Below are 15,636 nucleotides of genomic sequence, written 5' to 3'. Positions count from 1 at the left end.
GGCTGCAGCAGTACATGAACCAAGAACTTCCAGAAGTATAAACTGGATTTAGAAAGGGCAGAGGGACCAAAGAGCAAATTGCCAACCTCCTTTGAGTCATAGAGAAAGCAAGCAAATTCCAGAAAAACATCTACTTCTGCTTCATTGCCTATGCTAAAGCCTTTGACTGTTTTAACAAACTGTGAAAGATTCTTAAAGAAATGGCAATACCAGACCACCTTACTTGTCTCTTGAGAAATCTGTATGCAGGTCAAGAAGCAATAGTTAGAACTGGACATGGAACAGCTGACTGGACATGGAACAACTTTGAAATTGGGAAAGGAGTACGTCAAGGCTGTATGTTTTTACCCTGCTTATTTAACTTAAATGCAGACTATATAAAGCAAAATGCTGGGCTGGATGAGTCACAAACTGGAATCAAGATTGCCAGGAGAAATATCAAGAACCTCAGATATGCAGATGATGCCACTCTAATAGCAGAAAGAATAGGATCTAAAGAGCCTCTTGATGAAGGTGAAAGAGGAGAGTGAAAAAGCTGGCTTACAACTCAACATTCAAATAACGAAGATCATGGCATCTGGTCCCATCACTTCATGTCTAATAGATGGAGAAATAGTGAAAGTAGTGACAGACTTCCTGGGCTCCAAAATCACTGTGGATGGTGACTGCAGTCGTAAAATTAAAAGATGCTTGCTCCTTGGAAGGAAAGTTATGACAAACCTAGATGGTGTATTAAGAAGCAGAGGCATCACTTTTGCCAACAAGGGCATATTCAAAGTTATGATTTTTCCAGCAGTCATGTACGGATGTGAGAACTGGACCATAAAGAAGGCTGAATGGTGAAGAATTGATGTTTCTGAATTGTGCTGTTGGAGAACACTCTGGAGAGACTCTTGGACTGCAAAGAGATCAAACCAGTCAATCCTAAAGGAAATCAACCCTGAATATTCATTGGAAGGACTGATGCTAAAGCTGAAGCTTCAATACTTTGGCCACCTGATGCGAAGAGCTGACTTATTGGAAAAGATCCTGATGCTGGGAAAGATTGAAGGCAAAAGAAGGGGGTGGCAGAGGATGAGATGGCTAGAAAGCATCAACAACTCAATGGACATGAACCTGAGCAAATTCCAGGAGACAGTGAAGAACAGGGAAGCCAGTCCATGGGGTCACAAAGTGTTGCACACAGCTTAACAACTTAACAACAGTTTCCTTATGCTCCTTAAGGAAGGAAAGGACGAAGAGAATCTTTCTTCAACATCTGTTATGTTACAGGTACATAGACAACTTGCCAGCATTTATTTCCCACCCAACCCCACTGCCAGCAGATATTATGATTTCCTTACTGACAGATGAGGAGTCAGAGGTTGAAAATCTACCTTGCTTAGTAATAAAATAGCTGTCAAGTGGAAGAGGCAGAATTTGAAGACCCAAGATCTCTGATGCCAAGTCTGGCTCTCATTCTATCACACTGTGATTATTTTTATTATAGTTGAATGTGGAAGGGTAGAAGCCACTCCAGCAGTTCACTGGATCCTCCCCAGAGTATAAGCATGACTTTGAAACCATTTAACTCAGATTGGGACTTGAACCCATGTCCTGGGACTCGAACCCAGCCAAAACTCATGGTCTTCCAACTGAGATCACAGACCTGGTTTCAGGTCTGTGAAACCTGATGAAGCTCAGGTTCTTGATATCTCATCGCAGAAAGAATTCATTGAGAGACAAAGTGATAGGTAAGAAAGAAGTGGATTTATTTGGAAAAAACCACACTCCACAGACAGAATGTGGGCTACCGCAGAGGGCGAGTGCAGCCTCAAAATGTGATGTCATTAGTTTTTATGGGCTGGGAAATTTCATAGGCTAATGAGTGGCAGGATATTCCAACTATTCTGGGGGAAAGGGTGGGATTTCCAGGTGTTTGGTCACTGTCTACTTTTCTTTGATGGTTGACCTTGGAACGGTCATGGCACCTCTAACTGTATAATTTAGCTTGCTGATGTTACAATGAGCTTATACTGAGTATCAAGGTTTAGTCAAGTTGACTTGTCTGCCATCTTGGACCCATTTGGTTCTAATCAGTTTATGTTGTGCCCTTGGGCTATGTCATCCTTTCAAAGGTTTTGTCCTGTCCCTTTTCCTCCTGTTTCTATTTCATGACCATAGTAGAGAACCAACCAGTTGGAATAAATGGCATTTTCACCATTTTTATCTTCAGCAGTACACAACCTAGTACCTGACATGTATTTATTGCATATACTTAAGTCATTGGATTGATTTTTTTAAAAATTTTTAATAGTTTTACTGAGATATAATTCACATACATTTTACCCATTTAAAACGTACAATTCAATGGTTTTTAATATGTTCAGAGTGCAACCACCACCACAATCTAATTTTAGAACATTTTCATTACCTCAGAAAGAAACCTAGTGCCCATTATTAATTACTCCCCGTTCCCTCCTCCCCTCCTTGGATTGATATATTTAAAAGAATCATAACTGAGTTGAAGGTAAAAAACACCTTGCAAAACCCCCATGGTAATGGGGTCTTTACACAGATAAAACAAGCAAGTGAAGTCAAGGAGGGAGGTTTCCTGCCCACAACTGTTCAGCCCTGGCTTCCTAGTAGAATCTGAGCAGGAGTTAACCAAAGTTCTACTATGGCCAGTATGTGAATCACAGTCACAGCCTTGAATCTGTGGCAAAAGCAGATGGCACTTCCAGCGGGCATTCCCCAGAGGAGCAATTTCCCATGAGGTATGTGCATGGCGACTAGCCACCCTGGGATTTTTGGCATGGTTCCATTTCACGTCTTTTGTTCCAAAGTCCTTAGACTGGCACTTGTCCTGGTTGGGTAATGAACCTTGTTTTTGTATATGGAAAATGTAGTTACTACAGGCACGTGGAAAGTGCCTTTTATTGCTTCCTGCTGGCAGATCAAAAGCAGAGGGGTTCGACCACCCCGAGGGAGCCTGTTTTATTCAGGGAAAGGGAGGGGCCTCGGGGCTCAGGAGTCTTTTGTTATTCTGTGCAGGCCAGGAAACCCAGGCAGGCTGCTGATAGAGCCAAAAGAGGCTAGAGCAGGGCTGTTGTCCCAGAAAAGGCAAAGAAAATTGTAACAGGAAAGAAAAAAAGCAGAGTCAGAAACTGCTGTTTTGTTTCACAAAGGAAGGAGGTGACCCAAGGCTGCTTGTGACACAGGAAGAAGCGTATTTGGAGAAGTGAGAGCCTCTTCCTACAGATGCCTTCAGATTAGAGGCCAGTTATGGATTGCCCCAAGGAGGGCATGGCAACCCACTCCATATTCTTGCCTAGAGAATCACAAGGACAGAGGATCCTGGCAGGCGACAGTCCATAGGGTCGCAAAGAGGACCGAGCCACCAAGCCCTGCACAGCATGGGTTGCCCGAGGACAAGCAGGAAGCTCTTTTGTGGTTCTGGTTCTTTCCACACCTGGGTGAGGTCACTTGTGTAAAGGTGGCCTTCATAAGCATGTTGAAACCAAGCCCAAAGCCTATTCGTTTTCTAGGATCAGTTTATTAAGACCTGCCTCCCCATTCCCCGGTCCTCCCACCCTCCCAGCTGGTCAGGCAGGTCCCTAATGGTTAATTAAATCTTGAGTTAGGACTCAAGAGACTTAGAGTCAGTCTCATCCTGCTTCCCTCATCAGCTCTGAAGCTGAGGGCACATCACTTCCCCCCCTGACCTCTGCTTTCTCCAAAGAGTAGTAGAGAAGACTGACAGAATTATCTTATCCAGACATATTGATTGCTTTGCCTTGAGGTAATTCAACTGATTCCACATTTAAAAACCTTGAAAATATTTGGATTCCTCAGTGAAGTAAAATCTTCATGATTCTACACATTTCATTCGTTAATTCACTCACTTAAATATGTATTAAGCACCATCATATGTGAGCCATGCTAAGCAACAAATAGTGATGACTTCTGCTTATTGAATCCCTACTATGTGTCACAAGTTGTCAGATACTTTAGATTGATCATCCCATTTAATCTTCCCCACAACTCTGTGAGTTAATACTTTCATCATTAGGCTAAAAGGAGGAGCCTGTGGAAGTTCAGATGGTAAAGAATCTGTCTGCAGTGCAGAAGACCTGGGTTTGATCCCTGGGTCAGGAAGATCCCCTGGAGAAGGGAATGGCTACCCACTTCAGTATTTTTGCCTGGAAAATTCCATGGACAGGGGAGCCTGGTGGGCTTTGATCCATGGGGTCACAAAGAGTCGGACACGACTGAGCAACGGACACACTTATTAGGCTAAGAAGAGTTTAGGCAACTTTTTCCAGTTCACACGTCTTTGATTCTAGACATTAACTCTGCCACTGCATAGATAAATGAGATGCAGTGGGTTCTGATTTCAAGGATGTTCCAACCAGCAGCCCTGTGGCCAGTTTGCAGGCTCTGAAACCCTTGACATTGTTCACTTGGTACATGGATTCTCTAGGCAAGAATACTGGAGTGGGTTGCCATGCCCTTCTCAGGGTATCTTCAGGGCCTAGGGATCCTATCGAGCCTCTTAGCTCTTCTGCATTGGCAGGCGAGTTCTTTACCACTAGCGCCGCCTGGGAAGCCCTAGGAGTTCCGCAGACCCGGTTTTCTTCCATAGGAATAGCCATACCATGAATATTAGAAACTGAAGAAATAGCGCCCTCTTGTGTCAGGAGTATAACACATTCGCACTCAGGAGAAAGACATTTCGAACAATCTTAAATTATGAAACACTTGGGGTTTTTTGGTTTTTATTTTTGCTTCGTTGACTTTGAAACATGCTACAGAACTCTTTGTAAATTACTAAGTACAAGAATCAGCAGGACAGAATGAAGGGACATGTTGTTGGAATACTCCTTTGCTGGGGGATCTGATGCCCTGCACTAGAAAATCCAGAACTTCAGTTTCATTATGAATATGATCCTTCTTGACATGTTTACTTTCTTCCTTTATGTTTTCCCCACCCCTCCCATTCTTTTCTCTTTTTTCTATTTTTAACCTGCATTTGCTTCCCCCCTCTCCTCTCTACTCTCCTTACCTGTTCTTAAAAAGTTATATTTGCTTATAAACGATACAACCTTTATTCCTCTTTTTATGGGATTTAAAATTTTTATCTATTCTTTTTTTTGAGTGTGTGTTGGGGGTGGCAGAGGGTATACAAAGAAGGAAGCACTGATATAACCTAGGATTTAGAAAATCTGGATTTGTCTCCATCCAGCCATCCCTTCCTGCTCTTTCCATAAAGGATTCGGTTCAGTTCAGTTCAATCGTTCAGTCGTGTCTGACTCTGCGAACCCATGAATTGCAGCACGCCAGGCCTCCCTGTCCATCACCAACTCCTGGAGTTTACTCAAACTCATGTCCATCGAGTCGGTGATGCCATCCAACCATCTCATCCTCTGTCGTCCCCTTCTCCTCCTGCCCCCAATCCCTCCCAGCATCAGGGTCTTTTCCAATGAGTCAACTCTTCATATCAGGTGGCCAAAGTATTGGAGTTTCAGCTTCAGCATCAGTCCTTCCAATGAACACCCAGGACTGATCTCCTTTAGGATGGACTGGTTGGATCTCCTTGCAGTCCAAGGGACTCTCGAGAGTCTTCTCCAATGCCACAGTTCAAAAGCATCAATTCTACAGCGCTCAGCTTTCTTCACAGTCCAACTCTCACATCCATACATGACCACTGGAAAAACCATAGCCTTGACTAGACGGACCTTTGTTGGCAAAGTAATGTCTCTGCTTTTTAATATGCTGTTTAGGTTGGTCATAACGTTCCTTTCAAGGAGTAAGCGTCTTTTAATTTCATGGCTGCAGTCACCATCCGCAGCGATTTTGGAGCCCAGAAAAATAAAGTCTGACTGTTTTCACTGTTTCCCCATCTATTTGCCATGAAGTGATGGGACCAGATGCCATGATCTTAGTTTTCTGAATGTTGAGCTTTAAGCCAACTTTTTCACTCTCCTCTTTCACTTTCATCAAGATGCTTTTTAGTTTCTCTTCACTTTCTGCCATAAGGGTGGTGTCATCTGCATATCTGAGGTTATTGATATTTCTCCCGGCAATCTTGATTCCAGCTTGTGCTTCTTCCAGCCCAGCGTTTCTCATGATGTACTCTGCATACAAGTTAAATAAGCAGGGTGACAGTATACAGCCTTGGTGTCAGTCACTTATTAAACATATATAATAGAAATGACACAATATATAGTTTGGAGAATATGATGAAGGAAAATTTTTGTAATCATAAGAGGTCAGGAGGAAGATCTGCACAAAGTAACATACACCATAGAATCCTGTATGTTTGCTCAAAGTAGGTCACAAGATAACTTATTGTGAAATCTCTCAGAAACCAAGGAAAAGAGGAAGAAGTAATTAGTGATTGTATTCATCATATTCATTAGATGAAAACAGACGAATTGCTCTTTGGAAGTATTGTGCTGTCGGGTATTGAGGCCTGGCAAATTCTCCGATGGATCCTCATGAGGAAAGGACCAAGTTACAGCAGGAAACGCTCCTACAGCGGCCCTGCAAGAGCTGTAGAAACACGCGTCTTACCTTTATTTCCTGTAACAGCGTTCAGCGGGAGGCTGGCAGCGTAGCTCTAGAGTGCAGCTCAGTACAAAGCAATCCAAACAAGGGAGGAACATGATACAATCCAAGTAGGCAATTCTCTGCTACCCTGATACATTTAAGGGTAAAATTTAGAAGAGCTAAAAAAAAAAATAGAGTGAACTGCATGTTCTTAGGAAATCCATCGCAGGTGTGATTTCTCCTGACTGGGCTTTTGGTAAAGCTGAACAGAATGTTAGGTTGTAACCTCCAGGAAGAACCTGTGTTGTTGATAAAGGGAAGATATTGTGATTTTAATAACTGAAAGGGAAAAAAATCAAGTCCTTTAAAGGGCATTTGGGAGTAGATCCAGACAAGTGACTGACAGATATCTACTCCATCTCAGCAGAGGATGAACTTAAGAAATATCTAGAAGCTGAAGCCAAAATCTCTATAGAAAAACAGTTTGGGGGCTACTCCAGCTTATGAAAGAAACAGAGAAGCATAAAAATAATTCTCATATTATGGTATGCCTAGTACATACTAAGAATTTGTTTAGAATTCTAAACTAAGATATTTGTTTAGAATCTTTAGAATCCAAAAGTTTTGATTCCATTGTTCTAGACTGGGCTAATGAATCTACATTTTAAACTCAAGAAACAATTGATACAGAGACATCATCTTAAAGTGGGGTTATGATAATTCTAGTTGAGGGGGACAACAACTCAAAGCAGATGCTAGGGACTGCTTGCTTGGACAAAAATCTCTCAGTAAAACACCTTGACTTACCACTACTTCAAAACCATAACTTCCCAGTAAAATCTGTAGTACAAATTAGTGCATAGTTGTGTCCCCTGCCCTCCTTTCCCAGTAACCAAATGTTCTAATTTGCTGTATGGAATGGCTCTGCTGTGCTGTTCTTAGTCACCCAGTCATGTCTGACTCTTTTCAACTACATGGACAGTAGCCCACCAGGCTCCTCTGTCCATGGGGATTCTCCAGGCAAGAATACTGGAGTGGGTTGCCATGCCCTCTTCCAGGGTATCTTCCCAACCCCGGTCAGTTATTACATCAGGTCAGTAATTAGATAAGTTAGGATAAGGTTTGGCTGCATGTAATGGAAAAATCACAGTGTCTTCAACAACTTGAAAGCTTTCTTCTGTCTCTCAGAAATGAGTTTCAGAGGTTGGCAGTGCTGAACGTGCATCATACTCGAGAATGTTAGGGACTGAGGCTCCATACCTTGCTCTGATCTTTGGCACGTGGCCTTTACTTCATGCCCAGGATGGTTGCTGCCGCTCCCATGTGGTTCTACATGACAGATGGCAGGAAAGAAGGGCAAAGATGGATGTAGTCCCTCCCTTTAAGAATTTTCTAGGTTGATACTCAATACATTTGCTTACATTTCAGTGATCAGAACTTGGCCTCATGGCCATATCTAGATGCAAAGGCATGGGGATTTGGGAAAAGTAATCTTCATTTTGCATGGCCACATGTCTAGCTAAACTTAGGGGTTGATTCCAAAAGGTAGAAAAATAAATGGGTATTGTCTTTGCTATAGCCATTTGTGGACATCATTAGGTGAAAAGTTCAATTGTCAGTTGAAAGAAACTGAAAGTTGCTCAGTTGTGTCTGACTCTTTGTCCATGGAATTCTCCAGGCCAGAATACTGGAGAGGGTAGCCTTTCCTTTCCCCAGAGGATCTTCCCAACCCAGGAATTGAACCAGGGTCTCCTACATCGCAGACAGATTCTTTACCAACTGAGTTAGTAGGGAAGTGCATTGTCAGTTGAAGCAGTTCCTAAGTGTCAGAAAAGAGCCTTTCTGATCTCAACACAGAGACTCATGCTTTCTCCTTATCTGAAAGCAAAAGCAGTTCATATGATATACACTGCAGAGAGGATGGATCAAAATCTCTGCTTACTTCCATCTTTCCTCTTTTGAAAATTGTACACATATAATATTAATATGTGCTTATGCTAAACCCAAGCAGCATGGAAGAGTAAAAAGCTCAAGCTTCCTCCTGTTGCAACCCCCAGCCCTAATCCTACCTCAGAGGTAGTCTTGGTTGTCATTTTGGGTATTTCTTTCTGAACAAGATTTATACCTCCATATCTCCTCCTCAAAATTGTTACCTGATTTATCAGGACACCATGTTTATCCTGACTTCTATCTTGCTTAGTTTTGTATCATTGTAGTATATTGCTATTCATTGCAGTAATGTAGTGGGGGTCAAAGATGACAAATGTTAGAAGTTAAAGGGGCTGGAGAAATCACAGTGTAATCCTTACAAGTTACTCCTTGTTTTATGTTGAAATGTAAATAGGGCTGGGCTTGCTAATTTTTCCCCCACTGGACTTAAGGAATTGTCTTTAATTTTTAAAAATACTAAAGTCATGTAAAAGTAAATATGTAACTTCTCTTGGGATCTTCAGTAATATAAACCAGGACATTCTCTTTTCTTGTGCTCTAGACAGTGTGATTTTGCTGAGAGTTATCCAGACAGTGTCTTCATAGGTAACATCTAAGAGAATGTGAAACAAATAGAGGGAAAGTAAATCATCTTTTCTTTCTTATTATTTATTTATTTATTGGCTGTGCCTTGGGACTTGCAGGATCTATGTTCCCCGACCAGGGATTGAATGTGGGCTCCCAACAGTGAAAGCCCAGAATCTTTTTTTTTTTTTAATTTTTTAAAATTTATTATTTTTTAAAATTTTAATTGGAGGCTAATTACTTTACAATATTGTAGTGGTTTTGCCATACATTGAAATGAATCAGCCATGGGTGTACATGTGTCTCCCATCCTGACCCTCCCTCCCACCTTCCTCCCCATCCCATCCTTCTGGGTCATCCCAGTGCACCAGCCCTGAGCACTTGTCTCGTGCATCAAAACAGGACTGGGGATATATTTCACATATGATAATATATATGTTTCAATACTATTCTCTCAAATCATCCCACCCTCACCTTCTCCCACAGAGTCCAATAGTCTATTCTTTACATCTGTGTCTCTTTTGCTGTCTCGCATATAGGGTCATCATTACCATCTTTTTAAATTCCATATATATGCGTTAATATACTGTATGGGTGCTTTTCTTTCTGACTTACTTCACTCTGTATAATAGGCTCCAGTTTCATCCACCTCATTAGAACTGATTCAAATGCATTCTTTTTAATATCTGAGTAATATTCCATTGTGTATATTTACCACAGCTTTCTTATCCGTTTGTCTGCTGATGGACATCTAGGTTGCTTCCATGTCCTGGCTATTATAAACAGTGCTGTGATGAACATTGGGGTGCATGTGTCTCTTTCAGATCTGGTTTCCTTGGTGTGTATGCCCAGGAGAGGGATTGCTGGGTCATATGGCAGTTCTATTTCCAGTTTTTTAAGGAATCTCCACACTGTTCTCCATAGTGGCTGTACTAGTTTGCATTCCCACCAATGGTGTAAGAGGGTTCCCTTTTCTCCACACCCTCTCCAGCATTTATCGCTTGTAGACTTTTGGATAGCAGCCATCCTGACTGGTGTGTAATGGTACCTCATTGTGGTTTTGATTTGCATTTCTCTAATAATGAGTGATGTTGAGCATCTTTTCATGTGTTTATTAGCCATTGTATGTCTTCTTTGGAGAAATGCCTGTTTAGTTCTTTGGCCCATTTTTTGATTGGGTTGCTTATTTTTCTGGAATTGAGCTGCAGGAGTTGCTTGTATATTTTCGAAATTAATTCTTTGTCAGTTGCTTCATTTGCTATTATTTTCTCCCATTCTGAAGGCTGTCTTTTCACCTTGCTTATAGTTTCCTTTGTTGTGCAAAAGCTTTTAAGTTTAATTAGGTCCCATTTGTTTAGTTTTGCTTTTATTTCAATTACTCTGAGAGGTGGGTCATAGAGAATCCTGCTGTGATTTATGTCAGAGAGTGTATTGCTTATGTTTTCCTCTAGGAGTTTTATAGTTTCTGGTCTTACGTTTAAATCTTTAACCCATTTTGAGTTTATTTTTGTGGATGGTGTTAGAAAGTGTTCTGGTTTCATTCTTTTACAAGTGGTTGACCAGTTTTCCCAGCACCACTTGTTAAAGAGATTGTCTTTTCTCCATTGTATATTCTTCCCTCCTTTGTCAAAGATAAGGTGTCCATAGGTGCATGGATTTATCTCTGACAGCCCAGAATCTTAACCACTGGACCGTGAGGGAATTTCCCACCCTCCTTTTCTATCACAGCATGGAGGGGCTACAGTGGCATAGAGGATGGTAGAAGTCTTCAGCTGGGAATTGTGGAGTCTGCCACCATGGCCCCCGGCAGACACATCTGAAGAGGTCACCCTTTGAAAAGACAGTGGTTTCTTGGGGAGATTCCCAGCAAGAAGGGCTCTAGCAGGAAGCAGGGTGGACATGGCCAATGCAGTACAGTAATTATATCAGGTTTAGTTCACGTGCCCTGGCCCTTATCTGCCCTGTTCCACCTGCTTCTCCCCCCACCACCCCAACATTCTAGCCCCCTTCTCACCCCAAGGCCTCGGCGACCTGCTCATTGGAGATCCTCCATGCTCATACTGTCATCATCTCATGTCCTAACAGTGTCGGCTTCCTCAGCCTCCCCCTGGAGAGGGTTTGGCTTTGGCATGGCTTCTCTCATATCCGTCAGAGGAGTAACAGAGTCTTGATTCTTCCCAAGTGCACACTTCTGCATCCAGGAGAAGATCACACTGGGGGGTAGAGGATCTGACTTTCCCAGCAACTCACCAGAAAGTCTGTGTAACTCAGCCTAGAAACGCAGGGGAATTAATGCCCCATGCAGTGAACTTTGGGGGCTTCCCTGGTAGCTCAGCTGGTAGAGAATCCGCCTACAATGCAGGAGACCCCGGTCTGACTCCTGGGTTGGGAAGATCCCCCGGATGAGGGCATGGCAACCACTCCAGTATTCTTGCCTGGAGAATCCCCGTGGACAGAGGAGCCTGGTGGGCTACAGTCCTTGGGGTTGAAAAGAATCAGGCAGGACTGAGCAACTGAGCAGAGCACCCAGCACAGCTGTGAGCTTCAACAGTGACAGGAGAGGAAAGACCTGGCGGACACATCCCTCTCCTTCCTTCTCCAGAGGCATGCTTCCCAGGCACTATGTTTCCATCTGGCTTGTCAGAACGACAGTCTGCACAATCAAGCAGCCAGCAGTCTTCTCTTGTGCAGCCGAGGGCAGCTCATCAATGGGCCACCTTGCATTTGCTTTCACTCCTTTCCTGCTCTTTGTCTCCTGCCCAGGGATTTGCAAGAAAGCTGCAGCATTGTGAGGTTTGCCTCCAGATTTCCTTCAAGGGAACATGGGCTAGGAGAGTAACTGATGATATTTGTTATGAGCATATGTGAGCAGGTCCCTGGAGGGGCGGTTTAGAGATTTGGCATTGAATCCGAAATACTGAATTCCAAGTAAAGAGTGATTTTTTTTTTTTTTTTTTTAGTATAAGTGTCTCCCAAATATTGAATGGCACATACTTGTGCTAAAAGAATTATTTGCAGTTCCTCTGAAATTCGCCTTTAAATCTGCATCCTGTATTTTATTTGTTAAGCCTGTCTGAAGACTCTGAGAAATTCCTGGGAAAGAGGCTTTGCTGGGTTTGAGGTAAGGGAACAGTGTAGGCCAAACTCTATGAAGCTGTGCCAAGAGTGAAAGAATATAGCAAGAGTGTAAAATGTGAAGAGGGGGCAGAGTGGGAGTCAGAACTGGGCCACAGTGAAGAGTCTTGCTCTTTGTTGCTTAGTCTCAACCTCGGGTCCAACTCTTTGCAACCCCATGGACATCAGTATGGCAGGCTTCCCTGTTCTTCGCTATCTTCTGAAGTTTGTTCAAACTCATGTCCTTTGAGTCAGTGATGCCATCCAACCGTCTCATCCTCTGTCACCTCCTTCTCTTGCCCCCAGTCTTTCCCAATATCAGTGTCTTATCCAATGAGTCAGCTCTTTGCCTCAGGTGCCCCAAATTTTGATGCTTCAGCTCCAGCATCAGTCCTTCCAATGAATATTCAGGCTTGATCTCCTTGCAGTCCAAGGGACTCTCAAGAGTCTTCTCCAACACCACAGTTCAAAAGCATCAATTCTTCGGCACTCAGTGTTCTTTATGGTCCAACTCTGCTGACCATAGCTTTGACTATATAGAACTTTGTTGGCAAAGTGATGTCTCTGCTTTTTAATACACTGTCTAGGTTTGTTGTAACTTTCCTTCCAAGGAGCAAGCTGGCTGCAGTCACCATCTGCAGTGATTTTGGAGCCCAAGAAAATAAAATTTGTCACTGTTTCCACTTTTCCCCCTTCTATTTGTCATGAAATGATGGGACCAGATGCCATGATCTTCATTTTTTGAATGTTGAGTTGTAAGCCAGCTTTTTCACTCTCCTCTTTCACCCTCATCAAGAGGCTCTTTAGTTCCTGTTCTTTCTGCTATTAGACTGGCACCATCTGCATATCTGAGGTTCTTGATATTTTTCCTGGCAATCTTGATTCCAGCTTGTAACTCCTCCAGCCCAGCATTTTGCATAATGTAGTTTGCATATAAGTTAAATAAGCAGGGTGACATTATATAGACTTGACATACTCCTTTTTCAATTTTGAACCAGTCGGTTGCTCCATGTCTAATTTTAACTGTTGTTTCTTGACATGCATACAGATTTCTCAGGAGATAGGTAAGGTGGTCTGGTAATCTCATCTCTTTAAGAATCTTCCACAGTTTGTGGTGATCCACACAGTCAAAGGTTTTAGCATAGGCGATGAAGCAGTAGTAGATGTTTTTCTGGAATTTCCTTGCTTTCTCTATGATCCAACGGATGTTGGTAATTTGATCTTTGGTTCCTCTGCCTTTTCTAAATCCAGTGTATACATCTGGAAGTTCTTGGTTCATGTACCACTGAAGCTTAGCTTGAAGGATTTTTAACATTACCTTGCAGGCATGTGAAATGAATGCAATTGTGAGGTAGTTTGCAAAGAGTCAGACATGACTGAGAGACTTTCACTTCACTTCACGCATATAGACACACAGAGGAATATTATTCAGTCCTAAAAAAGAATGAAGCACTGATGCATGCTACCATATGGACACACCCTGGAGACACTTCTGCTAAGTGAAATAAGCAGTCACAAAAGGTCCTAGCTCACTGCATCTATATACAATATTCAGAATATGGAAATTCATTGAAACAGAAGACAGATTGGCAGTTGCCAGGGAGAAGAGGGAATGGGGAGCCAAAGTTTAACAAGTACAGGATTCTATTTTAAGGCAATTAAATTGTCTAAGAATCAGATAGATGCAGTGCCTGACGACATTGTGAATTTACTAAATGCCACTGAATCGTTCAGTTTAAATGGTTAATTTTATGTTACGAATTTCACCTCAATTAAGAAAACAATTATTCCATAGGCAACGGTAAATAACAAAAGGGTTTTAAAGCAGGCAAATACCCCAATTCCTTGTACTTATATAGATCACTGCTTTTTTGTAGGAAATAGATTGTTGGCAATGGAGGCTGGCAAGAGTAGAGAGAGATATTTAGTGGCGATTACAATCATCCAGATGGTGGTTGGCACCACCGTAACGTTTGTGCGAAGAATGGGGGATAGAGAGACAACTTGAGAGCAAGAGTCACCATGAAAAGTGACAGATGAAAGAGCAGCCAAAGAGGGCTCGGGTTTTCAGGGTGACACAGTAACAGTGCACCATTTTACTGAGTTACCAAATAGGAGCAAAGACAGACGGGGTGGTGAGCTTATTTTTAGACTTAAAGTTGAGAGGTCTGTGAGACATCCAAGTGCAGTTACTAATTAGGGAGCTGGAAATACAGGTTTGAGAGTTTTTGCCCTCCTAATGAAGCTGTAGGAGAGGACAAGATTGCATAGGGCAAGAGTCTAGAATGAGAAGGACAGAAAGCTTACAACAGAGCCTGAAGGAACTTCAAATGTAAGGTTAAATAGAAAAGGAGGAGTAGGCAGAGGAGACCAAGATGTGTCAAAAAATTATGAAAAGCCAAGGAGAGCAAAAACAGGGGGTCAAATGGAGACATTGCTTTGAGAAGAATGAAGTGGTCTGTTGTCTTGAATGCTTCTGAGAAGTGAAGTGTCCATTGGATTTAGCAGCATGGTAGTAATTGTCAACCTTTCCATCGAAGGGTGGGGATAAAATCAGAATTATTAATTTGTGGAGTGAGAATTTTATATCTTTACCCTCTTGACATCCAGTTCACTGCAGGGTTGTTCTGGATTCTATTCTCCTGAATTATCTTGGTACGGAGTCCCGCCAATGTTGCCTAAGGAATCTATGCCATGCAGGCACTATGTAACACCACTGTTGAAGATTTTGCCTGTGATAACAAAATGTGTACTTCCTTTATGCTACCTCAGCTACTGATGTTGCTTCTTGATACTGACTTTCCTCTTAGGTTTACGTTTTCATGTCTGGAGAAAGCAGATTTAATGACAGTAGGATTGAGTTGTTAGGAAGATTTTCCACTCATCATTCCTCATTTCTTCCTGGATGACTTTCCCTATGACCCTCCCTTGTCTTAAAAGATAGCAGACACTTCCTAGATTGGACATGGAAGCTATGGGCTTTTTGTCTGTGGTCCAAGGGTGCAATTGACCAGGAAATACATTAGCCTTATTTTCCATATGGCATATGGTGTGGTGGTGGTTTCGTTGCTAAGTCACGTCTGACTCTCGTGACATCCCCATGGACTGTAGCCTTCTAGGCTCTTCTGTCCATGGGATTCTCTAGGCAAGAATACTGGAGTGGGTTGCCATTTCCTTCTCCAGGGAGTCTTCTGAATCCAGGGATCAAACCCAGGTCTCCTGCATTATTTTCCATTCTCAAGTGCTAGGCAAAAGGCCACTACTCATACAAAATCCCCATTAATGGAGAGATGATTTATAATAAGGTTTCTCTAGGGGGAAAAAACAGAGAAGGCAATGGCAACCCACTCCCGTACTCTTGCCTGGAAAATCCCTTGGACGGAGGAGCCTGGTAGGCTGCAGTCATTGGGGTCGCGAAGAGTCAGACACAACTGAGCAACTTCACTTTCACTTTTCACTTTCATGCATTGGAGAAGG

At 42.5% G+C, this 15,636-nt stretch overlaps 1 long non-coding RNA gene across 2 annotated transcripts in view; it reads left to right on the top strand.

Moving 5' to 3' along the window:
• LOC133040461 (uncharacterized) overlaps positions 1-15,636 on the top strand; it is a 51,802-nt gene that overhangs the window by 18,047 nt on the left and 18,119 nt on the right. The gene's annotated exons all lie outside the window — the stretch shown is intronic.

Source organism: Dama dama, chromosome 20 (genome assembly GCF_033118175.1).
Source record: "Dama dama isolate Ldn47 chromosome 20, ASM3311817v1, whole genome shotgun sequence".
Taxonomy (NCBI): Eukaryota; Metazoa; Chordata; class Mammalia; order Artiodactyla; family Cervidae; genus Dama; species Dama dama.
Note: the sequence above shows the minus strand (reverse complement) of the source record. Positions and strands in the feature narration are given on the sequence as shown.